We start from the raw sequence: 27947 nt of genomic DNA on the forward strand, positions 1-27947 counted from the left end.
AAATTATGTTATGTGTAAAATGCTACCAGGCAGCTTCCTCCTTCATTTCTTTCCTCCAGTCCATGTTCTCCTATTATTTTTCCTACTTTTCCTTTTTCAACTACCAAATTCCAGTCACCCATCCTGATCAAATATTCTTCTCTCTTAACTATCTGAATAATGTCCCTTATTTCTTCATGCTTTCTTTCAATCTTTTCATAATCTGCAGTGCTAGTTGTCGGTTATGCATTCACTACGCTGTTCAGTAGTAGCTAAACCAAATTTCTATTTTCTTATTCATTATTAGGCCTATTCCTGCATTGCCCCTCTATTTGGTGTCGATAGTACTGTACTGACATGACCAGAAGAACTGTTCTTCCTGCCACTGCACTCTTCACCAATTCCCACTATACCTAACATTAGCCTGTTCACTTCCCATTTTATATTCTCTAAACTACCCACCTAATTAAGGGATCTACTACTGTATGCTGTGACCCACAGAATGTCTTGTTTGTTTTCCCTGATGATGATATCCTCCTGCCTGGAAATGCAAATGGGGAACTATTACCTCTGGAATATTTTCCCCCAAGAGTACGCTATTATTATTAAAGCAATATAGTAGAGCTGCAAGCTCTCAGCAAATTATAGTTGTAGTTTCCCCTTACTTTCAGCCATTTGCACTATCAGCACAGCAAAGCCATGATGGCTAATGTTTCAAGGCTAGATGAGTCATTCATTAACCCTTGCAACTACTGAAACACTGCTGCCCCTCTTCAGGAACAGCAGGCTAGTCTGGCCCCTCAGTTGTGGTTGCACCTACAGTATGGCTATCTGTATCGCTGATGTACACATGCTACCCTGCCTCAGCAAGATCTATGGCTCACAGGAGGAAAACTAGTACATTTATACTTTTCTCAATTTATGTTAATTAATTTCTTTGGAAACTATTACATGTGTTTTTTATAGAGAGTTTACAGTAACGAAGGTGAGGAGAAGAACATCTCTATGATGAACAAGTTTGCAAACTGACATGCTTTGCTAATCTGCTCCTCAACAAGCTTATGTAAGTCAGACTAATGAATGTAAATGGGACATTAAGCAGGCTGGTCAAGAAGTTTTGGCAACTATTATTTGTGTGATCTATAGTTTTATAAAAGGAAAAGTAGGTCTTTGTTGATGTCCATTGTGTATACAGTGACGGAGTGCAACACTATGTTTTTTTATTATACACTGCCTTGTGCAAACTGCATATAATTAAAAGAACCTGGTACAATATGGATCAACCAAATGAGGCACTGCAGAAGTTGAGATGCTTATTTCATATTCTGGAGGATGGAGTTTGCTCTGTCCCATCATCCTGATTTAACTCTCTGTGATTTTCCTAAATCATTTCAGATAAATGTTGGGATGGCTTCTTCAGCAAGGTCATGATCCACCACATCTACATCTACATCTATGTGATTACTCCGCTATTCACAATTAAGTGCCTGGCAGAGGGTTCAATGAACAACCTTCAAGCTGTCTTTCTACTGTTCCATTCTCTAATGGTGTGTGGGAAAAACAAGCACTTAAAATTTTTCTGTGTGAGCCCTGATTTCTCTTATTTTATCGTGATGATCTTTTCTCCCTATGTAGGTGGGTGCTAACAGAATGTTTTCGCACCACCTGTTCTATCCTTGCAAAAACATTTATATACTCTATGTGTGTGTATACTGATCTATTTATTTTCCTTGGTTATGGTGACAAATCCTTTATCACTGTGGGATGAACCCTGGACAAATAAATAAATGAATAAATAAATAAGGGGGGCTTTGAAATTGTACACATCATGAGTGTTATTTAAATTAATTCTGGTAACTCACATGTGGGTAGTCTCAAAGTGCTCTGATTGTATTTTGGCCAATGTTAGTTAATGGAACAAATTTGATAAAATACTAACATAATGCCTAATATGCTGGAACATGTTACGGTATGGTAAGTAATCAAATTAAGGAATGGCTGCTAATTTAAATTGTTGTGTATTATTTTACCCCAAGTACACCTTCTCTTCTGTAGGGTGATATTCTTTGCTAACGTTACCACTACACTGTCATAGATGACATTTACTGTGTGTTTGCAACTAAATGTTGTTCACCATTACTGTATCTTGTCTGAAATCTGGTCAACAAATTAAAATAATACTGTAGAAAGTCAAAATATTATTATTTTTTTATAAAAGAAAGGAAGCTTTTTTTAATTATCTTGTTTATGGTTGAGTAACAGGTTAGAAAAAAAGTTGGTTGATTAACAAGTTAGGAAAAGTAACCATTTTTAACAGACTTTCTTAAGGGGACCCAGAACGTCCTATACCTCCAATGTTAAATGTAAGGAACATTTTCTTATGAACTATTAACACCAGAATGATGAAACTTTTACGGTATAATATTACATATAGTTAATACCACGTACCATATGGATTTCAATTTATTGGTGTTTTTTGGGAAGATATTAATTATTTTGTTACTGAAAATAATTGAGACATTTTTTGGCATAGTATCTTTGAAATAAAATCTGTTATCAATTGTGTATCACATCAAGGCTATGATACAAGGTGTATATTGGCACTGTTTACATTCCTTGAAAATTTTAAGTCTTTATCTCTAATAGTTTAGCAGAAAATGTTCCTCATATGGCAAAAAAGTGAACTTGTGGAAAACGAGTTTCAAAGTTTCACTAACATTTTAGTGGAGTCCAGCACCTTAAGAGGGGTTTTCACTGTCACTAGACATCTCCCCAACTAGCCTTCTTTTCACACCTTTCATTCTTTGTCTGGCTTGCCTCTCACACTCCTTTTCTTTCCTTTCAGCATCCCGTTTCCTCTCATTGTCTATCGACATCATTGCACTCACCATGTACTTTCCGGGCATCACATCCAACTTCTGCAGCACATTGCACTTTATAATGTTACCTTTGTTGTACATAGCAATGGCATCATATACTCCAAAATGAAGAGTATGAATTTCCACAAAGACATTTATTGGGATTCTGGTCCAAATTACATTATTCACATTCTCATTTTGTCTTTGTGTATGTCCATGGAGGCATTTCTTCAAAAGTTCAGTTGCAGAAAGATCTCTTAAAATTGGTTTTATAGCCTTCATGACAGTTTCTGGTAGACTGTGATGATGCTTGTATACACGTTCAGATCCCTGACACTTGTTGTGCTTGCACCAGGAATTGGATCCCTGTGGGCATAGTCCACATAGTGGTTCCTCGTCAGTCGATAAGGTGTGGTAGTAAAGTGCCATTACAGCCTTTTCCATTGCATCAACAATGTGAGTATTTTGTCTTATTGCCAGTCCATAGTCTCTCTGCAATCTGTTGATTACCTCATCTGTCAATCTTTTAGCTCCACCCAAAGGTTTTCCATCACTGAGTACTGGCCTTTCATTGTGGTCTTCAGTCGACGCAGCCTTGTTCCCACAAATTTCTGAACGTGACCTATGCACTCCTGTTTGGTAATGGTAACATCATTTCCATACGGGTTCAGCTCAGATACAGCAGCAAAAGACTTCGAACTGTAGGTATCTGACCTGGTACCACAGAAGAGAGCGACTGAAAATGTCTTTCACACCGGAAACTTCCATGGCCCCACTAGACACACTGTAATTCCTTCGACAGTTTTCTGCGTGCTCATCCTTCACTCTTTTAGGACACCTACAGTGCTTGGATTTAATTACAACAGCTATAACTTCTGTAGTATCAGCACTTGTTGCCGTTATTACCCCATTATGTGAAGTGTGCCCATGCTTCTGCCATGTACCATCTAGTGCGACAGTCAAGTCCCGAGGATTCTGAACATCTGGAATTTCTTCATTCACCGCCACAGCCTCCTCCACTGCTTCTTTCATGGATTCTTAGGCAATATCTTCAACACAGGATCCAACAACCGAGTTATATTTTGAGAATTTCGTTGGTGGTGGTGGTAGATTCATTACACCACAAAACATTTGACCAGCAGAGTATCCCTTACCGACTGACCTTAGAGCATAAACACATCTAATATTTACACCATAGAATTTGCTTTTCTCACTATCTTGGCCTATTTCGACATATTCTGAGTTCCAAAATGAAACACTGTAATGACAACTAGTACAATGGAGACAGATTTCTGCGTCGATTGACATTTACTGTCATACTCAATTTGCAACATTCCTTACACAGTACTGAACTCTCAATCACCTTTGAGAGCAACGAAATGTTAATTCTTTCATTTACATTATCCTCACTACACTTCTCCAATAAACAGCAGTATTTTTCAGTTGATCCATGCAACTTCTTGCTTGTGCTAGAGACAGGAGTAGATTTCACTTCATGAATAACCTCACTATTTTCAGAATCTTTCCCCAAGGTCGGAGAAATTGTCACAGTTCCACTAGTGTACCTCGCAGGAGGCTTCTTTCTCTTGTGAACTCTGTTACTAAATTGAGGCATATTTGATAAGTTCCAGTTATGCAATAGAAATACAACACAAATCGTGCAATAACCACCAAATGCTCAATGTAAACAACAGTATCCAAAGACTACAATACGCAGACAAAACAATTGCCTATCAAATCGTGTTGCCAACATAATATAAAGTCTTTAGAAAGACCGGAAGTTTTGAAAAACGATGTTTTCAATGAACATGTATCCATGGAAATTCAATGTCGCGACATGCCCTCTACAGCATATTATTGAAAATAATATTTTCAATAATTGGAGTTGAGCTACAGGTAAGATTAATATGTCATTTTAAAGAGGAAGATCTGTAGTATTTTATTTCACAGTAAACTGAAAACCCAAAATTTCATCATTTTTAGGTTCCGGGTCCCCTTAAATATTAGACGTTCAGTGGTTTTACCATTAATCTATTAACAATTCACACTTATCGTATTTTAAAAGGTCTGCCTCAATAGCTGCAGGGTCAGTGTGGCGGAATGCCAACTGTAGGAGCCCTAGTTTGATTCCCAGGTGGAGTTGGGGATTTCCCCTGCTCATGAACTGAGTGTTCTGTTGTCATCATCATCATCATCATCATCATCATCATCGACACAAGTTGCCTATATGGCATCACCTAAAAAGACCTGCACCTTTGGAGGGGGTTTCTATAAGAAGTTAGTAAAAACTGGTAAAAAGTGGAAAAACAATCCACAATTTCATGAGAGGTAAAGGAAAAAAAATGAATTACAGGAAGAAAAATATTTAATGACTTAGCCAGAAAATTTTGATTTAAGCAATGAGTTGCTGAGTTTGCACTAGAGAGAATTTTCCATAATTATTTACATAGATGTCAAATTTGTAAATTACATTACTTAATCTTTGGAGGAGGAAGAGAATAGTTAAAAGCAGGTCTTTCAGTTTGCCTGTCATACTCAGTATTAGACGATGATTGAGATTGCGGCCAGTTATTGTTTATTCCTCTGGACAATATTTCAACTGGCCATCTGTATCATTCTATTTCTTGATTCATGGTACGCATTTTGCTCATCTGTTCTGCTTACATACAAGGTAATTATAAAGTTGTGGATGGATACAGGCACATGACCAAGAACAACATAACAAATGATGCGGTATGTGAAATTCAAACTACTTAAAGTTTTATTTTTATAATGTTTATAAATGTCCTACGTGTGCTCGCTTCATGTCACGGCACCCACCTAATTGGTAGTCCAAATTCTGGCCATACCCAACCCAGTATATCAAGAGTGACTGTAAGAAGGTGCTGTGATGTAGTGTCACAAATTGTCTACATCTACATATATACTCTGGAAACCACTGTGAGATGCATAGCATAGGATATGTCCCACTGTCCCAGTTATTAGGGTTTCTTCCCTTTCCATTCATGTATGGAGTGTGGGAAGAATGACTGTTTGAACGCCTCTGTGCGTGCATTAAGTATTCTAATCTTATCCTCACAATCCCTATGTGAGCAAGACATTGGGGTTTTTTGTAAATTCCCAGAGCCATCATTTAAAGTCAGTTCTTGAAACTTCCTTAATAGACTTTCTTGGGATAGTTTATGCCAATCTTCAAGAGTCTACCAGTTCAGTTCCTTCTGTATCTTCAAGAGTCTTCCAGTTCAATTCCTTCAGTACCTCTGTTACTCTCTCCCACAGATAAAAAATATGTGACCATTCACGCTGACCTCCTCTGTAGATGTCCAATATCCCATTAGTCCTGTTTGGTAAGGGTCCCACACACTTAGGAAATATTCTAGAAGTGATTTGCAAGCAACCTCCTTTGCAGACTGATTGTACCTCCCCAGTATTCCACAAATAAACTGAAGTCTACCAACTGCTTACCCACAACAAAGCCTTGTCGAGGTTCTGTAGTAGAGGTGGAACATGAACACTATCCTCGATATGACCTCACAAGAAAAATCGCATGGTGTCAAGTAGTCTGGCAACTGTTGTGTGCACTCAAACAGCATCAGGTCAGTTGCCGCAACACGGTCTTATCCAGGGATGTGGCTAGGTCTCACTCTTATAATCTCTTATACTTTTTTTTACTCTTAAATCTTCTGCCTGATTGGACATGGCTCACCACGAATTCCTCTCTTGTGCCAACCTCTTCATCCCACAACAGTACTTCCGCCCTACATCTTAAATTACTTGAGGATTTATTCCAGGCACTCTCTACTGCTACAATTCTTAATCTTTACTGATCCCTCTAGTACCATGGAAGTTTTTCCTGATGTCTTAACATTTATCCAACCCGAGGTACCTCGCACTACATTATCATGGAAACACTGCTAGGTCTTGGTCATGTTGCAGAGTCCAAAAGACATAACAACTTTTTTGAATAGACTGAAAGACTGAGTATCACTGTCTTTTCCATGTTCTCTACGGCGAAGGAATTTGCTTGGATGTTTTAGAGTAGTCTAACTTGCTGAACACAGTAGTACTTGATAGGTTGTCATTGTAGCTGCACAATAGTGGAAACTGATAACGGTCGGGAGGTGTCCAGGCATTGAGGGCATGAAAGTTTACCGCATGGGCACTAACTCCCATCCTTTTTTGAGAATGAGGTGCAAGGTGGAGAACTTCGGTCTCTTTGATGGACGTAACATCCCGGTGACAGTTGCTGCCTCAATTTTGGCCTGTGTAGCTTGTTGTTTGGGCAATAGGAGGTGACTTGGGCAGGGGTGGCAGAAAATTGGAAGAGTTGCAGAGTTGTTGCCACATAGTGCAGTGTGTCATGGCTACATCTCAGGGGGTGGGAGAGGGGGGGGGGGGGCACTGGGAAGGTGTGGACGAGGGGTAATTCAGTGAGGAGGTCGGCAAAAGGAGTGGAATGGGACACGTGTGATGGAGCAAAGGGTCGTGGAGCAGGATTGACAAGGGGTGGAATGGTGGGACGTGGCATTGACAATACAGTGGTTTGCCAGATAGAGGAGGAGCCCATAGCGGGAAATAAAATCAGGTACCAAGGGTCGGACCCATAACTTTGGCCACAGTAAAAGTTCATACGAAATCTCTACTGAGGTGCAGGTCAATGAATCAGTTGTGCAGGTAGCAGGTTGTGTTTGCTGAACCATTAGCTGCAGTGAAGAGTAGGGGGGAAAGTGGACGGTGGCCAGCAGTGGGTAATAAACAGCAGGGATAGACGGAGAGGTCTGAATCAGTGTCAATGAGGTAGGGTGCCAGCGAGAGTGGGTTACCACAATCACACATGAACAGTCACTATAACATTGCAGAGCAGCTGGATGCACCTGTTGCTGGTTGCTGTCAGCATTTGGGTCCCATACACATGGTGCATGGCAGTTAGCAACATTATTGCTGAAGCACTCTTGATGCTAGCACAAGCTGCTTGTTTCCAGTTTGCTTGGTTCACTAATAGTTGCTTGGGGGCAGTAAACACCTGCAAGGCAGGCACTTTGGCAGTTGCAGTCTGGGGGAGGGTGGGATGTGCGCATCCACTTAGGTGGGCATGTCCCGATCATAGGTGTCACTGTGATGTGTTAGAAAAGGTGCACAGGTGACAAGGAGCGTGTGTACCAGAGCAGTGGTAAGTTTGCTCATTTCTGCAATTGTGTGGTTCACGAGTTGCATCATGTCTGCAAGGCCATGATGGGGCATGGGGGTGGGGAAACCGATGTGGATAGCAAGTGGGGATAGCTTTGCTAATGAGGGTTGCAAAACTGTGTTGCAGCAACTACGGTGTAGGTGTAACAGTGATTCGAACACAATAGTAGCAATGGTGACAGCTGCATTGACATTTATGTAGTTATCTGCAGCCAGTGTCATATGGCTTACAGCAGGTAGATGCCCAAGCCAATTCACAAGTAATGAATATTTGGAATTATTGTGGGTTCAGCCAGAGTGTGAAGGCGTTGAAGGAGCTGCAAGGGCTGCATATTGTTGCATTCTTCTGATGAAAAAAGTGTGTGTGTGCCCTGGATCTCTGTTGAGGCTAGCCATCCTATCAGCCTGTCTTTGACAGCACTGAATTTGACGTACTTGGACAGAGTGGTGGTGATGTGCTATTCTGCAGCAACCAAAGCCTCAAGCTGTGCAATCGTCAGGTTGAACTGTGTGGCACTGCTAGTTATTGAAGAACCTGCAATATTGCTTCTGCTTGGGGAAGCCATAGGCGGTAGTCAAGAGAGCTGAATGGGAGCAGATGAATCATAGCTACACAAGCACCCAGTCATCTCGAGGCAGGTGAAAATCCCTGGCCACGTCGGGAATTGAACTCGGGACCCCAAGCTTGGGAAGCAAGAACGTGACCGCGAGACCACGAGCTGCGGACAGGAGCCATGAGGTTCTGCACTTCATCTGGGACCATGCTTGAAGGGAGGGGTCAGAATCATTCCTGGTTTGGTACATAGGGTGCTGTGTGTGAGGAGCGTAGAATTATGCTACATGCACAGTGAATAGGTGTGGCGGTAGCTGGGAGGGGTAAGAGATGACATCAGTAGTCAGCCTGTGCAGTTCGGGTGGAGTCACCAGTGTAGGAACTGCACAGTGGTTCAAAAGAACTACTCTGATCTGCCTAAATGTGGCAAGAGAATGGACAAAATGGAACAATCCAGGACATACGCAATGCGCGAATACTGGATATACATCACAGACAACATTTTTATTCAGTGAAAGGAGAGAAAACAATAAGCAGATTATAGTAATCAAACAGACATGAGCATCTACACTCCATGCTAAACAATAAAAAAAAACAAAAGATGGTGTCGTGTAGGAAGTGAAAACTGACACACTGATGCACAGTTTTAAATTTGGCAATTACTGATTCCACAACTAGTGCAGTTAAACCAAATCTAACTTTAAGAAACACACAAATTGCTGATAATAATCTGAACCATGAAGTCCTCATCTACTTGCGCAACCTGGGGGAGCATTGCCGTTGTCTCCAGGAGGTTTTTTCTTGCCTCCAAGGTGGTAATGAGAATTAACCTGGAAAATTGTGTTTTTGGTGTTCTGGAAGTGACACAGAATTTCTCCTACTAGCTCCCACCAAATATGCAAGAAGATTCATGCCTCTGCTAAATTCCCACACCCCATAACATTTAAAGTAATTCCAAAGATTCCTCGGAATGACAAGCTTTCACCAACATCACCTCAGAAATTCAGGTGGAATTCAAACACTGCTCACTTTCGATCCCCAGTGTAACCTCACAAAAGGCAACAGACCCCTACCCTGGACAGTGCAAACGACAGACAGAGTCACATTAACAAAACAAGGCTTCTCCAATGCTGCCCTTCTAGCAGGTCATACCCACCCACCTGGCCCCCCACCCTTTCCCCCTCCCTCATTTATTACAGACACCAGCCAATCCTCCATAGGCATTGTCCTTCAGCAAAGTGTCAAAAGTTATTGCCAGCCATTGAATTTTTCTCTGGAAGCTGTCCGAGCCTCAGGAGCATTGGGCTGCATAAGACTGTGAGCGCCTTGCCATGTATGAAGCAATATAATATTTTCATCCCTCTGTTGAAGGTCGTCCCTTTACAGTTTTCACTGATCACTGCCCCCTCACCAAAGGTTTTTGCCAAAAAGATAGTGGCTAAATTTCCCCTTCGCTGTTCCACCAGCAGGAATACGTCACACAGTTTACCACAGACATATGATGGGTAGGTATCAACAACATCGTCGTTGACTGTCTTAGTTGCACCTACGCTATTAAGGCCTCCCTCGGCTATGCCATCTTGGCAACCACCCAGACAGCTGATCCTGAACTACAAAGCTGCGCAGAAACCCCAAACCGGCCTCAACCTTCGACCGTATACAGTTCCTGGTGCGGCATCATACATTCGGACAACTTCCATGTAAGTTGCAACTGCCTAGAAGACCCTACAGAATGCGTACACCCCTACCTCCTTCCTGACTTCCCCAGTCAGCTTTTGAGCCCCTCCACAGCCTGTCTAGCCCCAGTGCTTGGGCAATTGATAGCCCTTGTGCACGAACACTTCATATGGCCCAGTGCATAACTGGACTGCACCACCTAGGCACAGACCTTCCCTTGCCAGCCTGCCAAAGTAGATTGCTACATCCATGCTCCCTTCACTCCTTTTCCTCCAATCGATCACCGTTTTTCCCATTACATATTAACTTTGTTGGACACTTCCCATTATTAAACAGCCACAGGTACATACTCACTGTCATCAACATGTTATCTTGCGTCTTTTTAAACTTGTATTTTCTCAGATTAATAGTACCTCCTGTGTTCTAAATACTTCCAAAACAAGATTCAATACTGCTAATTTTTTTTTTTTTTTTTTTTTGCCACACCTTGTTAGCTGGGAGAAGATAGTGAACAAACATTGTTACTTTCTTCACTATTTCACCGCCCAGTACTTTGCCTATATCACACAATTGGGTGGAAAGAGGCTATACATATTTTTTAATGTGTATATATAATAAAACGGGGAAATATTGTTTCTATAAACCTCTAAAAATAGGTAGCCCTTGTCTGCCTAAATGATTATTAGAGTAAACATCTGAAGTAAATTTGTCAAGAACTTTTTGAGATTTTTGGGAACAATGTTTCCACTTACATACACTCAAAGTATGTGACCAATTTACTGTTTACTTTAAATTTTTGCACAATAATATAGGAAACATTTATATGAACATAGGCTATATATTTTTTAATGTGTATGATAAATAGAAAACCCAGGAAAGAAAGTAACAACATTATGAAAAGGAAAGTTGCCATTCACCATATAGCAGAGATGCTGAGTCGCAGATTAGCACAACAAAAAGACTGTCACAAATAAAACTTTTGGCCAGTCACTTTCAACTACAGTAGTAGGGCATTAGACACATTGTTTCTCTGTTACATATTCTCTCTCTCCACAACAATATACTATGTTGTTTTCTACCTCACATTTGGTTTTAACAGAAATCAGGAAAGTTGTATTTACATTTTATCAGCTTATGGTTACAGTACTTACTGTGAAATCTAAATCATCTGAAACTTTGTAATTCTACACATTTGCAGATTAAAATTATGCAAAATACATTGAGACTCCTACCCTTACAGATCCCTCGGCAGACAGTCTCTCTCATACCCTATACACCTATTATACCAACCAGTTTAGCCATTCATTTTAAGTGACTTCAGTTACCAATCAAGGTTTCGTTTGCAATAACAATAAACAAGTGTCAGGTCAGAGAGAGGGAGGAAGAGAAGATTGACAGAGAAAAAGGGGTGGGTGGTTGGGGGGGGGGGGGGAAGGGGGGGGGGGAGGAAATAAAAAAATGAATATAGAGAGGGGAAAGGAGGAGGTGAACAGAGAGAGAGGGAGCGTAGGAGATGGAGGGTGAGGGGCAAGGAGGTGATTGGCAGAGAGAGAGGGGTGAGGAGGAGGAAGAGATGGACAAAGGGGGGGGGGGGCAGGGAGAGGGAGGATGAGTCTAGGACATATATCCAGTTCCCACATATATATATATATATATTTAGCAATTGCGAAGCAGTGCCGGGTTCGCTAGTGTGGTATACTTGCAGTTCTCTTGAGCTGATTCCAATTCCCAACACATACTAATCAGGTCTCAGCTTGTGAGTTTATTTATTTAAATTTCATTAATAGCTCTTCAAGTTTTTCAAATTGATCTGATTTATAATTTTTATATTGCCACCCTTCTTTCCTTGTTGTATTCCCCTCCCAGAGATCCGACTGAGGGGAAGTTTTACCTCTGGAATATTGTACAAAGGGGTCCATCCCATGAACGTCTAGGGAAGTAATTCCAGTGGTGGTTTCAGTTGGAAAAGAAAGAAACATGCTGAAAGTCATCAGAAAGAGAAAACGGAACTGGATTGGACATTGTTTGAGGAGGTACTGTTTAGTGAAGGAAGTAACAGAAGGATTGGTGGAGGGAAAAGGGGGAAGAGGAAAAAGAAGATATAAAATGCTGGACAATATCAAAGGAGGCAAATATTCAGAAATGAATGGCTATGGACAGACAAAAGTGTAAGTTATGAATGGTGGGCTCCATGTGGTTCCCAAGTCGTGCAGCGACCGTAAACCATAAAATTACCAAATATACAGCAACCAGTCGCAAAATCATGTTTTATTTATTCACTTTTGCAAATCGATTTCAACTGATTAACAGCCATTATCGGTGTTTCCAACCAATATGTGCCCTGAGTAGTAATACTGTCTTAAGCAGAGGTCAAACAAATCAGTTCCAGCAAAATTAACAGCAGTTACAAAACTTCCAAGCTCCAATATGCAAAAGGCAACTACAATTTTTCCTTGTTTTATGTGATTTCCAACGATGATTCACCCCCCAGTATCACAGATTCAGTGGTATGGAAGCTATAAAAGAAAGACGCATAACGAATGTTACAAAGATACCAAAAAGCAGTAATTCCACTGAGTAAATCTAAGTTGTCCATGGCAACTATTTTCCATGTCCTAATTTGTTGGACAAGTTCTAGCTTGTGATTCTTCAATTTCTCCAGGCGTATTTTATGATGAAATAAATCTCGGGTGAACAGCCTGGTATGAGTGTGCATAGGACACAATATTTCGGCAATCGACCACGTTGCCATCATCAGGTGCGCTGATGATGGCAACGTGGTCAATTGCCGAAATATTGTGTCCTATGTACACTCATACCAGGCTGTTCACCCAAGATTTATTTCGAGTTCTAGCTGGGCACATTCAGTAGTGAGTGTGTCACTGAAGAAGAGTGGATTACTCAGCACAAGGGAATATACAAATATAACATGATCGACAAAGAAGCCTTAGCCTTTATGCTCAAATTTTAAAAGTTCATATTCTACATTCTAAATAGATGCATAGTTTTAATGATCTGACATTACCCACAAAATGTAAGTTAATCTACACTTACAAAATGTAAATTAATGTACATTTATAAAATGTCAAGAAGAGTCTGAAAGACACAAAGTCTTCAGATAACTGTTAAAAACTAGTGTTATTTATGCAGATAGGTGTACAGTATAGTTAGAAAAGTAGCACAGTAAATTTGTTGCCATCGTATGGGCTTCAGCCTAGATCAAAATTCATTTTGACTCACATCGTAACTTTCATGTAACTGTTTTAAAAATACATGCAGTCTTATCCACTGAGGAAGGTGAACAGCAATATTACGATTAAAAAACTTTTTTATGTCTATTTTTCAAACACAGTTAGACATGTAACTATTCTCATGCATAATAGTCTTCAGTTATTTGCCAAAATTTAGAAAGACTTTCAAGAAGACCAGTGCATAAAGCAAATATTAACTTCAAATAATCAACCAGATTAAAATCCTAAGTAAGATCTTAAGAGAACTGGGTTTGATGTGTAGAAAGTGTTGTGAGAAATGCTGTAAAGTGTGGGAGGAAAAGCTAATAGATTTTGAAGGTATAATGAACAATCTCAATCACGTGCATGTATTGGACTGTTACTTTTCTTAAGTTTCTGCGAAAACAAAAAGTATTTTAAGTGAATACAGTCAGTTTATGAAAAGACAAAAAACTCGTAGGACATGATTAAAACAGCACTAAAAACAAACAATAAATGTCTGAAAGAAAAGAAAATAGCACATAACAAGTTAATCAAGTCTTCTGACAACTGGATACTTCTAAAATATTAGGTGAAGTAATCTTGTCAAGCACAATAACAGTTATAAAAGAACCTGACTAAAGCACACTGAAAACAATCAGAACAGAAAAAAGCAGAGAAGTTAGACAAGTCAATTAACAACTTAAAAGCAGTAGCACTGAGTTGTCATATATATATACACAACTATGCCCCTCTGTGGTGCACTGACAGCATGTAGGGGCCTAGGTGCAAGTGCACTCCTGGATATATATAAAAGGCTGAAATTTGTGTTTGTGTTTGTTATTGTCTCTATCAACGTACCAACGCTTTCGTTTGGTAAGTTACAGAATCTCTGTATTTAATATATTTTTCTCACGTGGAATGTTTCCCTCTATTTTTATGTACAGGGTGTTACAAAAACGTATGGCCAAACTTTCAGGAAACATTCCTCACACACAAAGAAAGAAAATATGTTATGTGGACATGTGTCCAGAAACACTTACTTTCCATGTTAGAGCTCATCTTATTACTTCTCTTCAAATCACATTAATCATGGAATGGAAACACACAGCAACAGAGCGTACCAGCGTGACTTAAAACACTTTGTTACAGGAAATGTTCAAAATGTCCTCTGCTAGCGAGGATACATGCAATCACCCTCCGTCGCATGGAATCCCTGATGTGCTGATGCAGCCCTGGAGAATGGCGTATTGTATCACGGCCGTCCACAATACAAGCATGAAGAGTCTCTACATTTGGTACCGGGGTTGCGTAGACAAGAGCTGTCAAATGCCCCCCTAAATGAAAGTCAAGAGGGTTGAGGTCAGGAGAGCATGGAGGCCATGGAATTGGTCCGCCTCTACCAATCCATCAGTCACCGAATCTGTTGCTGAGAAGCGTACGAACACTTCGCCTGAAATGTGCAGGAGCTCCATCGTGCATGAACCACATGTTGTGTCTTACTTGTAAAGGCACATGTTCTAGCAGCACAGGTAGAGTATCCTGTATGAAATCATGATAACGTGCTCCACTGAGCGTACGTGGAAGAACATGGGACCTAATCCAGACATCACCAACAATGCCTGCCCAAACGTTCACAGAAAATCTGTGTTGATGACGTGATTGCACAATTGGGTGCGGATTCTCATCAGTCCACACATGTTGATTGTGAAAATTTACAATTTGATAATGTTGGAATGAAGCCTCATCCATAAAGAACACATTTGCACTGAAATGAGGATTAACACATTGTTGGATGAACCATTCGCAGAAGTGTACCCGTGGAGGCCAATCAGCTGCTGATAGTGCCTGCACACGCTGTACATGGTACGGAAACAACTGGTTCTCCCATAGCACTCTCCATACAGTGACGTGATCCACGTTACCTTGTACAGCAACAACTTCTGTGACGCTGACATTAGGGTTATCGTCAACTGCACGAAGGATTGCCTTGTCCATTGCAGGTGTCCTCCTTGTTCTAGGTCTTCTTCAGTCGCGGGTCATAGGCTGGAATGTTCCGTGCTCCCTAAGACGCCAATCAATTGCTTCAAACGTCCCTGTCGGGACACGTTCATTCTGGAAATCTGTCTCAATACAAACATAGCGCGCCACGGCTATTGTCCATTGCTAATCCATACATCAAATGGGCATCTGCCAACTCCGCGTTTGTAAACATTGTAAACAACTGCAAAACCACATTCGTGACGAATACTAACTTGTTGATGCTACGTACTGATATGCTTGATGCTAGTACTGTAGAGCAATGAGTAGAATGTCAACACAAGCACCGAAGTCAACATTACCTTCCTTCAATTGGGCCAACTGGCGGTGAATCGAGGGTAAGGAGTCATTCCAATCCCAGGAGCGGAAAGACTTACCTTAGGGAGAAAAAAGGACGGGTATATGTGGGGATGGATATGCGTGCGTGTGTGTGTGTGTGTGTGTGTGTGTGTGTGTGTGTGTGTGTGTGTGTGTGCGCGCGAGTGTATACCCGTCCTTTTTTCTCCCTAAGGTAAGTCTTTCCGCTCCTGGGATTGGAATGACTCCTTACCCTCTCCCATAAAACCCACATCCTTTCGTCCTTCCCTCTCCTTCCCTCTTTCCTGATGAGGCAACAGTTTGTTGCAAAAGCTTGAATTTTGTGTGTTTGTATGTGTTTGTCTGTGTGTCTGTTGACCTGCCAGCACTTTCATTTGGTAAGTCACATCATCGTTGTTTTTAAATATATTTTTCCTACGTGGAATGTTTCCCTTTATTTTATATATATATATATATATATATATATATATATATATATATATAGTTGTAATAGAGGGAAACATTCCACGTAGGAAATATGTATCTAAAAACAAAGATGATGTGACTTACCAAATGAAAGTGCTGGCAGGTCGACAGACACACAAAAAAACACAAACATACACACAAAATTCAAGCTTTCGCAACAAACTGTTGCCTCATCAGGAAAGAGGGAAGGAGAGGGAAAGACGAAAGGATGTGGGTTTTAAGGGAGAGGGTAAGGAGTCATTCCAATCCCGGGAGCGGAAAGACTTACCTTAGGGGGAAAAAAGGACGGGTATACACTCGCACACACACACATATCCATCCACACATATACAGACACAAGCAAACATATTTAAAGACAAAGAGTTTGGGCAGAGATGTCAGTCGAGGCACAAGTGCAGAGCCAAAGATGTTGTTGAATGACAGGTGAGGTATGAGTGGCGGCAACTTGAAATTAGCGGAGATTGAGGCCTGGTGGATAACGGGAAGAGAGGATATATTGAAGAGCAAGTTCCCATCTCCGGAGTTCGGATAGGTTGGTGTTAGTGGGAAGTATCCAGATAACCCGGACGGTGTAACACTGTGCCAAGATGTGCTGGCCGTGCACCAAAGCATGTTTAGCCACAGGGTGATCCTCATTACCAACAAACACTGTCTGCCTGTGTCCATTCATGCGACACTAACACCAACCTATCCGAACTCCGGAGATGGGAACTTGCTCTTCAATATATCCTCTCTTCCCGTTATCCACCAGGCCTCAATCTCCGCTAATTTCAAGTTGCTGCCACTCATACCTCACCTGTCATTCAACAACATCTTTGTCTCTGCACTTCTGCCTCGACTGACATCTCTGCCCAAACTCTTTGTCTTTAAATATGTCTGCTTGTGTCTGTATATGTGTGGATGGATATGTGTGTGTGTGTGAGTGTATACCCGTCCTTTTTTTCCCCCTAAGGTAAGTCTTTCCGCTCCCGGGATTGGAATGACTCCTTACCCTCTCCCTTAAAACCCACATCCTTTCGTCTTTCCCTCTCCTTCCCTCTTTCCTGATGAGGCAACAGTTTGTTGTGAAAGCTTGAATTTTGTGTGTATGTTTGTGTTTGTTTGTGTGACTGTCGACCTGCCAGCACTTTCATTTGGTAAGTCACATCATCTTTGTTTTATATATATATATATACACACACAGGGTGTTTCAAAAATGACCGGTATATTTGAAACGGCACTACAAACTAAACGAGCAGCGATAGAAATACACCGTTTGTTGCAATATGCTTGGGACAACAGTACATTTTCAGGCAGACAAACTTTCGAAATTACAGTAGTTACAATTGTCAACAACAGATGGCGCTGTGGTCTGGGAAACTCTATAGTACGATATTTTCCACATATCCACCATGTGTAGCAATAATATGGCGTAGTCTCTGAATGAAATTACCCGAAACCTTTGACAACGTGTCTGGCGGAATGGCTTCACATGCAGATGAGATTTACTGCTTCAGCTGTTCAATTGTTTCTGGATTCTGGCGGTACACCTGGTCTTTCACGTGTCCCCACAGAAAGAAGTCACAGGGGTTCATGTCTGGCGAATAGGGAGGCCAATCCACGCCGCCTCCTGTATGTTTCGGATAGCCCAAAGCAATCACACGATCATCGAAATATTCATTCAGGAAATTAAAGACGTCGGCCGTGCGATGTGGCCGGGCACCATCTTGCATAAACCACGAGGTGTTCGCAGTGTTGTCTAAGGCAGTTTGTACTGCCACAAATTCATGAAGAATGTCCAGATAGCGAGATGCAGTAATCGTTTCGGATCTGAAAAATGGGCCAATGATTCCTTTGGAAGAAATGGCGGCCCAGACCAGTACTTTTTGAGGATGCAGGGACGATGGGACTGCAACATGGGGCTTTTCGGTTCCCCATATGCGCCAGTTCTGTTTATTGACGAAGCCGTCCAGGTAAAAATAAGCTTCGTCAGTAAACCAAATGCTGCCCAAATGCATTTCGCCGTCATCAATCCTGTGCACTATATCGTTAGCGAATGTCTCTCGTGCAGCAATGGTAGCGGCGCTGAGGGGTTGCCGCGTTTGAATTTTGTATGGATACAGGTGTAAACCCTGGCGCATGAGACGAGACGTGGACGTTGGCGTCATTTGGACCGCAGCTGCAACACAGCGAACGGAAACCCGAGGCCGCTGTTGGATCACCTGCTGCACTAGCTGCGCGTTGCCCTCTGTGGTTGCCGTACGCGGTCGCCCTAACTTTCCAGCACGTTCATCTGTCACGTTCCCAATCCGTTGAAATTTTTCAAACAGATCCTTTATTGTATCGCTTTTCGGTCCTTTGGTTACATTAAACCTCCGTTGAAAACTTCGTCTTGTTGCAACAACACTGTGTTCTATGCGGTGGAATTCCAACACCAGAAAAATCCTCTGTTCTAAGGAATAAACCATGTTGTCCACAGCACACTTGCACGTTGTGAACAGCACACGCTTACAGCAGAAAGACGGCGTACAGAATGGCGCACCCACAGACTGCATTGTCTTCTATATCTTTCACATCACTTGCAGCGCCATCTGTTGTTGAAAATTGTAACTACTGTTATTTTGAAAGTTTGTCCGCCTGAAAATGTACTGTTGTCCCAAGCATATTGCAACAAACGGTGTATTTCTATCGCTGCTCGGTTAGTTTTTATTGCCGTTTCAAATATACCGGTCATTTTTGAAACACCCTGTATATATATATATATATATAAAAATTGCGGCTGTAGTTTCCCCTTGCTTTCAGCCTTGCCGTTGGTGGGGAGGCTTGCGTGCCTCAGCGATACAGATAGCCGTACCATAGGTGCAACCACAACGGAGGGGTATCTGTTGAGAGGTCAGACAAACGTGCGGTTCCTGAAGAGGGGCAGCAGCCTTTTCAGTAGTTGCAAGGGCAACAGTCTGGATGATTGACTGATCTGGCCTTGTAACAATATCCAAAACGGCCTTGCTGTGCTGTTACTGCGAACGGCTGAAAGCAAGGGGAAACTACAGCCACAATTTTTCCCGAGGACATGCAGCTTTACTGTATGATTAAATGATGATGGCGTCCTCTTGGGTAAAATATTCCGGAGGTAAAATAGTCCCCCATTCGGATCTCCGGGCGGGGACTACTCAAGAGGATGTCGTTATCAGGAGAAAGAGAACTGGCGTTCTACGGATCGGAGCGTGGAATGTCAGATCCCTTAATCGGGCAGGTAGGTTAGAAAATTTAAAAAGGGAAATGGATAGGTTGAAGTTAGATATAGTGGAATTAGTGAAGTTCGGTGGCAGGAGGAACAAGACTTGTGGTCAGGTGACTACAGGGTTATAAACACAAACTCGAATAGGGGTAATGCAGGAGTAGGTTTAATAATGAATAGGAAAATAGGAATGCGGGTAAGCTACTACAAACAGCATAGTGAACGCATTATTGTGGCCAAGATAGATACGAAGCCCACACCTACTACAGTAGTACAAGTTTATATGCCAACTGGCTCTGCAGATGACGAAGAAATTGAAGAAATGTATGGTGAAATAAAAGAAATTATTCAGATTGTGAAGGGAGACGAAAATTTAATAGTCATGGGTGACTGGAATTCGTCAGTAGGAAAAGGGAGAGAAGGAAACATAGTAGGTGAATATGGATTGGGGGGAAGAAAAGGAAGAGGAAGCCGCTTGGTAGAATTTTGCACAGAGCACAACATAATCATAACTAACACTTGGTTTAAGAATCATGAAAGAAGGTTGTATACATGGAAGAAGCCTGGAGATACATAAAGGTATCAGATAGATTATATAATGGTAAGACAGAGATTTAGGAACCAGGTTTTAAATTGTAAGACATTTCCAGGGGCAGATGTGGACTCTGACCACAATCTATTGGTTATGACCTGCAGATTAAAACTGAAGAAACTGCAAAAAGGTGGGAATTTAAGGAGATGGGACCTGGATAAACTGAAAGAACCAGAGGTTGTACAGAGTTTCAGGGAGAGCATAAGGGAATGATTGACAGGAATGGGGGAAAGAAATACAGTAGAAGAAGAATGGGTAGCTTTGAGGGCAGCAGAGGATCAAGTAGGTAAAAAGACGAGGGCTAGTAGAAATCCTTGGGTAACAGAAGAAATATTGAATTTAATTAATGAAAGGAGAAAATATAAAAATGCAGTAAATGAAGCAGGCAAAAAGGAATACAAACGTCTCAAAAATGAATTCAACAGGAAGTGCAAAATGGCTAAGCAGGGATGGCTAGAGGACAAATGTAAGGATGTAGAGGCCTATCTCACTAGGGGTAAGATCGATACTGTCTACAGGAAAATTAAAGAGACCTTTGGAGATAAGAGAACGACTTGCATGAATATCAAGAGCTCAGATGGAAACCCAGTTCTAAGCAAAGAAAGGAAAGCAGAAAGGTGGAAGGAGTATATAGAGCGTCTATAGAAGGGCGATGTACTTGAGGACAATATTATGGAAATGGAAGAGGATGTAGATGAAGATGAAATGGGAGATATGACACTGCATGAAGAGATTGACAGAGCACTGAAAGACCTGAGTCGAAACAAGGCCCCCGGAGTAGACAACATTCCATTGGAACTACTGACGGCCTTGGGAGAGCCAGTCCTGACAAAACTCTACCATCTGGTGAGCAAGATGTATGAAACAGGCGAAATACCCTCAGACTTCAAGAAGAATATAATAATTCCAATCCCAAAGAAAGCAGGTGTTGACAGATGTGAAAATTACCGAACTATCAGTTTAATAAGTCACAGCTGCAAAATACTACGACGAATTCTTTACAGACGAATGGAAAAACTAGTAGAAGCCAACCTCGGGGAAGATCAGTTTGGATTCCGTAGAAACACTGGAACACGTGAGGCAATACTGACCTTACGACTTATCTTAGAAGAAAGATTAAGGAAAGGCAAACCTACGTTTCTAGCATTTGTAGACATAGAGAAAGCTTTTGACAATGTTGACTGGAATACTCTCTTTCAAATTCTAAAGGTGGCAGGGGTAAAATACAGGGAGCGATAGGCTATTTACAATTTGTACAGAAACCAGATGGCAGTTATAAGAGTCGAGGGACATGAAAGGGAAGCAGTGATTGGGAAAGGAGTGAGACAGGGTTGTAGCCTCTCCCCGATGTTATTCAATCTGTATATTGAGCAAGCAGTAAAGGAAACAAAAGAAAAATTCGGAGTAGGTATTAAAATTCATGGAGAAGAACTAAAAACTTTGAGGTTCGCCGATGACACTGTAATTCTGTCAGAGACAGCAAAGGACTTGGAAGAGCAGTTGAACGGAATGGACAGTGTCTTGAAAGGAGGATATAAGATGAACATCAACAAAAGCAAAACAAGGATAATGGAATGTAGTCAAATTAAGTCGGGTGATGCTGAGGGAATTAGATTAGGAAATGAGGCACTTAAAGTAGTAAAGGAGTTTTGCTATTTGGGGAGCAAAATAACTGATGATGGTCGAAGTAGAGAGGATATAAAATGTAGGCTGGCAGTGGCAAGGAAAGCGTTTCTGAAGAAGAGAAATTTGTTAACATCCAGTATTGATTTAAGTGTCAGGAAGTCATTTCTGAAAGTATTCGTATGGAGTGTAGCCATGTATGGAAGTGAAACATGGACGATAAATAGTTTGGACAAGAAGAGAATAGAAGCTTTCAAAATGTGGTGCTACAGAAGAATGCTGAAGATTAGATGGGTAGATCACATAACTAATGAGGAAGTATTGAACAGGATTGGGGAGAAGAGAAGTTTGTGGCACAACTTGACCAGAAGAAGGGATCGGTTGGTAGGACATGTTCTGAGGCATCAAGGGATCACCAATTTAGTATTGGAGGGCAGCGTGGAGGGTAAAAATCATAGAGGGAGACCAAGAGATGAATACACTAAGCAGATTCAGAAGGATGTAGGTTGCAGTAGGTACTGGGAGATGAAAAAGCTTGCACAGGATACAGTAGCATGGAGAGCTGCATCAAACCAGTCTCAGGACTGAAGACCACAACAAATATATATATATATATATATATATATATATATATATATATATATATATATATATATATATATATATATCTAAAAACAAAGATGATGTGACTTACCAAATGAAAGTGCTGGCAGGTCGACAGACACACAAACAAACACAAACATACACACAAAATTCAAGCTTTCGCAACAAACTGTTGCCTCATCAGGAAAGAGGGAAGGAGAGGGGAAGACGAAAGGAAGTGGGTTTTAAAGGAGAGGGTAAGGAGTCATTCCAATCCCGGGAGCGGAAAGACTTACCTTAGGGGGAAAAAAGGACAGGTATACACTCGCACACACGCACATATCCATCCACACATACAGACACCCTTTCTTCAGTGTTAAATGAACTTCCATTATTACACCACACAACCTTGGAGGGAAATTTACCTGTATTTATTCAATTACGTTTCTTGATAGCTTCCTTTGAGAATAACCCATGAGGAATGGAGGGCAGGTTGAAAGCCCTACAACAGAGGAGCTCTGTGTAGCACTGCTTCAGTGTATGTGATCGCCATTATCGGGGACACCAAGTTTCTGAGACAGCACCAGATTCTTCACTTGCTGAGGTTAAGTGTGAGTGTACCGTTATCCTGTTTGGATCATAATCAACTGCTTGTAGTCCATAATCCCTGTATCCAATGTAGTAATCCTTGCAGTGGATGGTATAGCTCTTTAGTATTGGAACAGGTTTCCTGAAAACACTAGCACAGGGCCTCCCATGTGACTTGAAGCCATTTAGGTTCCACTGAGAAAGACATCAATTTCATCAGTAATGTTTTTCTTTGCTTTCCTCTTTTCTCTTCACCAAGTTGTAAAGTTTATGACAGCAGAAGGGTACACAAACTTTTCGGGTCACTCAAGGCTGATTTTAATGTATTTATCTTTGGGCAGTGCCTCTGATTCATTTTAAATGACGAATTTAAGATGATCAGACTGTTTTGGGCTTTTTTCCTATGTTTTTGAATTGCAATCTAACTTTTCTTAGTTCACTGGTGACAGTAGTCTTCACATATCAGGACACACTGAAAAATACGCATTTTGTCCACCTTTTTCAGGGCAGAGTGGACTGTCCATCATGGGTACCTGTTGGCTTAGTTATCTACAGGAGGCAATTACTTGATTTGCCACTGGCGTGTTCTTGCAGCACATGGCTTGACACCTGTCTTCGATGTTTGCATGGTGTTGCACCAGATACGTTAATTGGCTCCTTCCTTCCATCGTACGGAATGTCACTGCATACATTGCTGTAATGCATTCTTTGGTGCTTTAGCATTGCCATATGAGTCATAGTTTGTAATCTCTTTTTTGGTTTCTCCATTTTTAATGATACACAGAGCAATCTAGGTCTGTCCCCCCCCCCCCCCCCCCCCCTGGACAATAAACGTAGGAAGGGTGGGTGTGTTGGTTGGTTGGCTGGTTTGAGGTATAAAGGGAACAAACTACAGGGTCATCAGCCCATTTTCCTCGAGAAAACAAGTCTCAAGGGAAAACAATTAAAAAACAAATGATTGGGGGGAAGTAAAAGGGCGTAAAACTAATGAGGAACCACACCAAAAGAGAAAACAAAAGAAGCGAACCAAAATGGGAAATGGACAGTCAAAGGAAAAGCAAACCAAATGGGGAAACAGATGGAGGAAGGTAATAAATTCACACAGCAGATGGCCTTGGCAGGCTGATCACAAGGATAGAAAAGGAAGAGCTAGCCACTCAGCAACATACTAAAATCACTAGCCTGAAAGACAAGGCGAGAAGAACACACATAAGGAAAAGATGAACACCAAAGCAAACAAAATCAAAGAAATAATGACAAAGAGGTAGAAGGGAGGGATGGTGGAGGGCTAGGAGAGAAGGCCAGGTGCACAACCTCAGACAGTATGATAAAAAAAAAAACCTCACAAATAAAATGTAAAACTAAATCGGCCATGGAGGTATTGTCACCCAACATTGTAGGTAGGGTGCTGGGAAGGTTAAAAGTCTGACGCAGAGCGGCTAAAATTGGGCAGTCCAACCGCCAGAGCGGGTAAAATTGGACAGTCCAACAAGAGGTGGATGACAGTCATACGAGAGCCACAGTGACACTGAGGTAGGTGCTCACGACAGAGAAGGTGACCACGTGTTAGCCAAGTACGGATGATGCAGAGCCGGCAAATGACAACAGAATCCCCACAAGTGGCTCACATGGATGACTGCCACAAATTTGTTGTCTCCTTGATAACATGGAGTTTGTTTGGGGTACTGAGGGTGCACCATTCAGTATCCCAGATCACAAAAACTTTGTGGCAGAAGACCGACAGGAGATCAGTCTCTGGCAGACCGATCTCCAGAGTTGGCTTACCAATAGCCTGTTTGCCCAGGCTATCAGCAAGTTCATTGCCTGGTATCCCAACATGTCCTGGGGTCCAAACGAAGGTCACTGAACATCCACTGTTCCCGAGGGCATAAAGAGACTCCTGGATGGTCATTACCAAAGGATGCTGAGGGAAGCACTGGTCAAGAGCTTGTAGGCTGCTTAAGGAGTCACAACAGATGATGAAAGACTCATCAGCGTAGGAGCGGATATGCTCAAGAGAGTGATAGATGGCTATCAACTCTGCAGTGAAAACACTGCAGCCATCTGGTTAGGAGTGCTGTTCAGTATTGCCAGCTTGAGCATTAGCAAAGCCAACAAGACCGTCAACCATTGATCCATCTGTGTAGAGTACTTCTCAGCCCTCAAACTAACTGACAAGAGAGAGAAATTGCTGGTGCAGGGCTTCAGGTGGAATGGAGCCTTTTGGGCCTTGTGACAGGTCCATCCAAAGCAGTGACCGAGATATGAAGCATCGGGGTGTACATAAGTGGACCCATAGGAAAGGTGGTAGAGGGGAAGCATCGAGTTCACTAAGAAGTGACCAGACACAGACGGAGAGGAGATTCCCAGTTCTAGGCCACCATTGCAGGTGAATGTGTGAACTATTTGTAACAGGGAAGAGTATGAATTTTATTGCTCATCATTTCACTTGCCGCAATTTAAGCTGTTGTCTTATGTTCTTGCTCACTACGTACTAGTAAATCGCCACATATTCTGAAATAAACAGCAAAGTATTTGTGACAAGGAAGAATATGACTTTTATTGCTGCCTGTTTCACTCACATAAATGTAAGCTGTCCTCTTAGGTTTCTGCCTAACTACACACCCGGGTATGACCACACATTCAGAAATAAACAGCAAAATATTTATTTCATTCTTCGTTCTCCAACCAGACAAATGTTCAACAACATCAATTATTACAGAGCATATTGTATTATGATCATAATGAACATGATAACAATGCTAAAAATAAATAAATAAATAAATAAATTGGCATGCATCAAGTTGTAACCTCTAACTCAGCTAAACATGACATTATCCATTACACTGCAGCTTACTCATCTGAATTGTGTATTGTGCATTAGTTATCATGAAATCTCTTTAAGCCTTACACTGTTAATGCTTTATTAATTGACATTTGATGATAGTGTGACGTATTTGTGATATGGTACTTTCAATGTATCACTGTTTTGAAATGGCATACACTATGAAGGAAATGAATAATCAAAATATGCACTTCACACAGGGGTCATCCACATGGTTCACAGAAGTTGATAGTCAAAAGCCCACTGGTGGAATGACCACTGCAAAAAGTTCTGTGAAGCCACATCACTGACACTGGAAACATTTTTCCTACAGTATTTCGCATCTGTTTATGACTTTGTTTCTTGTCTCTCTCTTTCTGTCCACACTGGCAGCAAACATTTCTCAGCGTATTCGCATAGTTTGCAATGCTATTTGTTGTATTATTTTCGTATTGTCTGCCATGTCATGTCTAGAGACGAGGAAACTGTAATATGTGCTACTGCATTATTAATACTTGAAGTTTCATACAAACCAAATGAAAGACATCATCGTCATTCACTCTTTTTTTATTTATATATCGTGACTTGTGACCTTAAAGCCATTGTTTTGTAGTTTTACAGAATAATGTTGTGTTTATCAAGGAATTTCATAATTGGTTTAAAAACTATGATATTATTTTGATGGAGAGTTTGTATAGTAGTTCATAATGGTTGATAAAATCGGATTAGTTGTATGAAATCAATTTGTTGGTTTGCATGCAGTCTTCTTTGGTCACCAAAAGCATACTACAGAACAACTGATGTGAAAAACTTGCTACATATAGAAACTGAATATGGAAAACAGCTCTAGTTTCCGTAATTTCACTCAGAATTTCTACCAAATATGGTATCACTGTTTCTTAAAAAAAAGAAAGAAATTTCAGGAAAGCAATAACAACCAGATATGCCGTTTATCTTCATTTTTTTCATTTTTTGTCGAGAGGAGTTTCATTCCAGAGCCTTGAGTATTTCACATTTTGAAACAAGCTATGACAAATGACCTTATCTTCTCCACAGTCTTTCTCGGCGTTCTACCAAATGCAGCAGCAGTTTCTGCAATGTCTTGTCTGAGTGCTGTTCTTGTACTGCTTGCTTCATATATTCACAAGCACCCTTCAGTCTGGTACAACGATAACAAATCGACAGCCTACAATCTTGCCCACTGCAATCCTCCTCCCGCTCCTCCCAGAAAAACTTAACACAACATGAGAAAACAAAATATATAACAACTATGTACAACAGACAACACAATGTGACATATAAACTTACACTTGCGCAGTGCAGAGGTGATGTGGTAGCTGCCATGAAACATTGTTTCCTTTGCACAGACATTGTTATGTATAGATGTTTCCGTGTTTTGAAAGAGGTTTCCAAATGGTGTCCACATCAAGTAGCCAGAAACATGTTTCAAGTTTAGTGTGTACACGGCTTGAAGTCTACTCAACCCACTGCCACTGACTACGGAAGGAACACACACATCCCCATATGATAGATTACAACACCTTTCACCTAACTTCATAGTTTTCAGTTTAATTCACTAAGTTCATAAATTTTTGCTATTTTCTGGTGAACACAAAGGAAATATGACTCAAAAACATGTGTTCTGAGGTAGAATTTGTGGTTGTGGTATGTCGCAAAATAGCTTGATTAACTTTACCCAGACACCAATTTCAATTTTTTGACGAGTTTTACTTGTTCTTACACGTCAGTGATATTTTAAGAACTGAAATTCATTACCTCAAACTATTGTATAAACTTTGTATTTTACATTTAATTTGCTCTACTTATACAGATTTTATACAATATATTGGTGAAGATTGGAATTTTTAATCATATACGACAATTACACATGTTTTACTCGTATTTTGGGTGTTTTAAATTTTTCCACGATTCTGCATTTTCCTCAATTTTGTGGTTTCTATGTATGGACCACATGAAAATGAAAAATAGGGTTTTCACTGCATTAAGTCCCCTTTGATAATGTGCAATGTAATTTTAACCAGAGTAATAATATTTTTAAGACTGGTGCAGATACTGCAGATTATATGTCTTTCTGATCATCAGGAAAATTTGCAGCATGTTTTAGAAACATTAAAGTGATACTGCATGTAATTAGCTAACTAAATTGGAGATGAAAGATACTGTGACATACATTATGAATCACTTATTCAGTGCCCTTGCACAAGTTACATAAAT

The 27947-nt window shown here is 41.0% G+C and overlaps 1 protein-coding gene across 1 annotated transcript in view; it reads right to left on the bottom strand.

Annotated features, from left to right (window-relative positions):
- The window catches only part of LOC126481366 (ADP-ribosylation factor-like protein 2), a 106827-nt gene that overhangs the window by 47411 nt on the left and 31469 nt on the right, over positions 1-27947 (bottom strand). The gene's annotated exons all lie outside the window — the stretch shown is intronic.

Source organism: Schistocerca serialis, chromosome 5, assembly GCF_023864345.2.
Source record: "Schistocerca serialis cubense isolate TAMUIC-IGC-003099 chromosome 5, iqSchSeri2.2, whole genome shotgun sequence".
NCBI lineage: Eukaryota > Metazoa > Arthropoda > Insecta > Orthoptera > Acrididae > Schistocerca > Schistocerca serialis.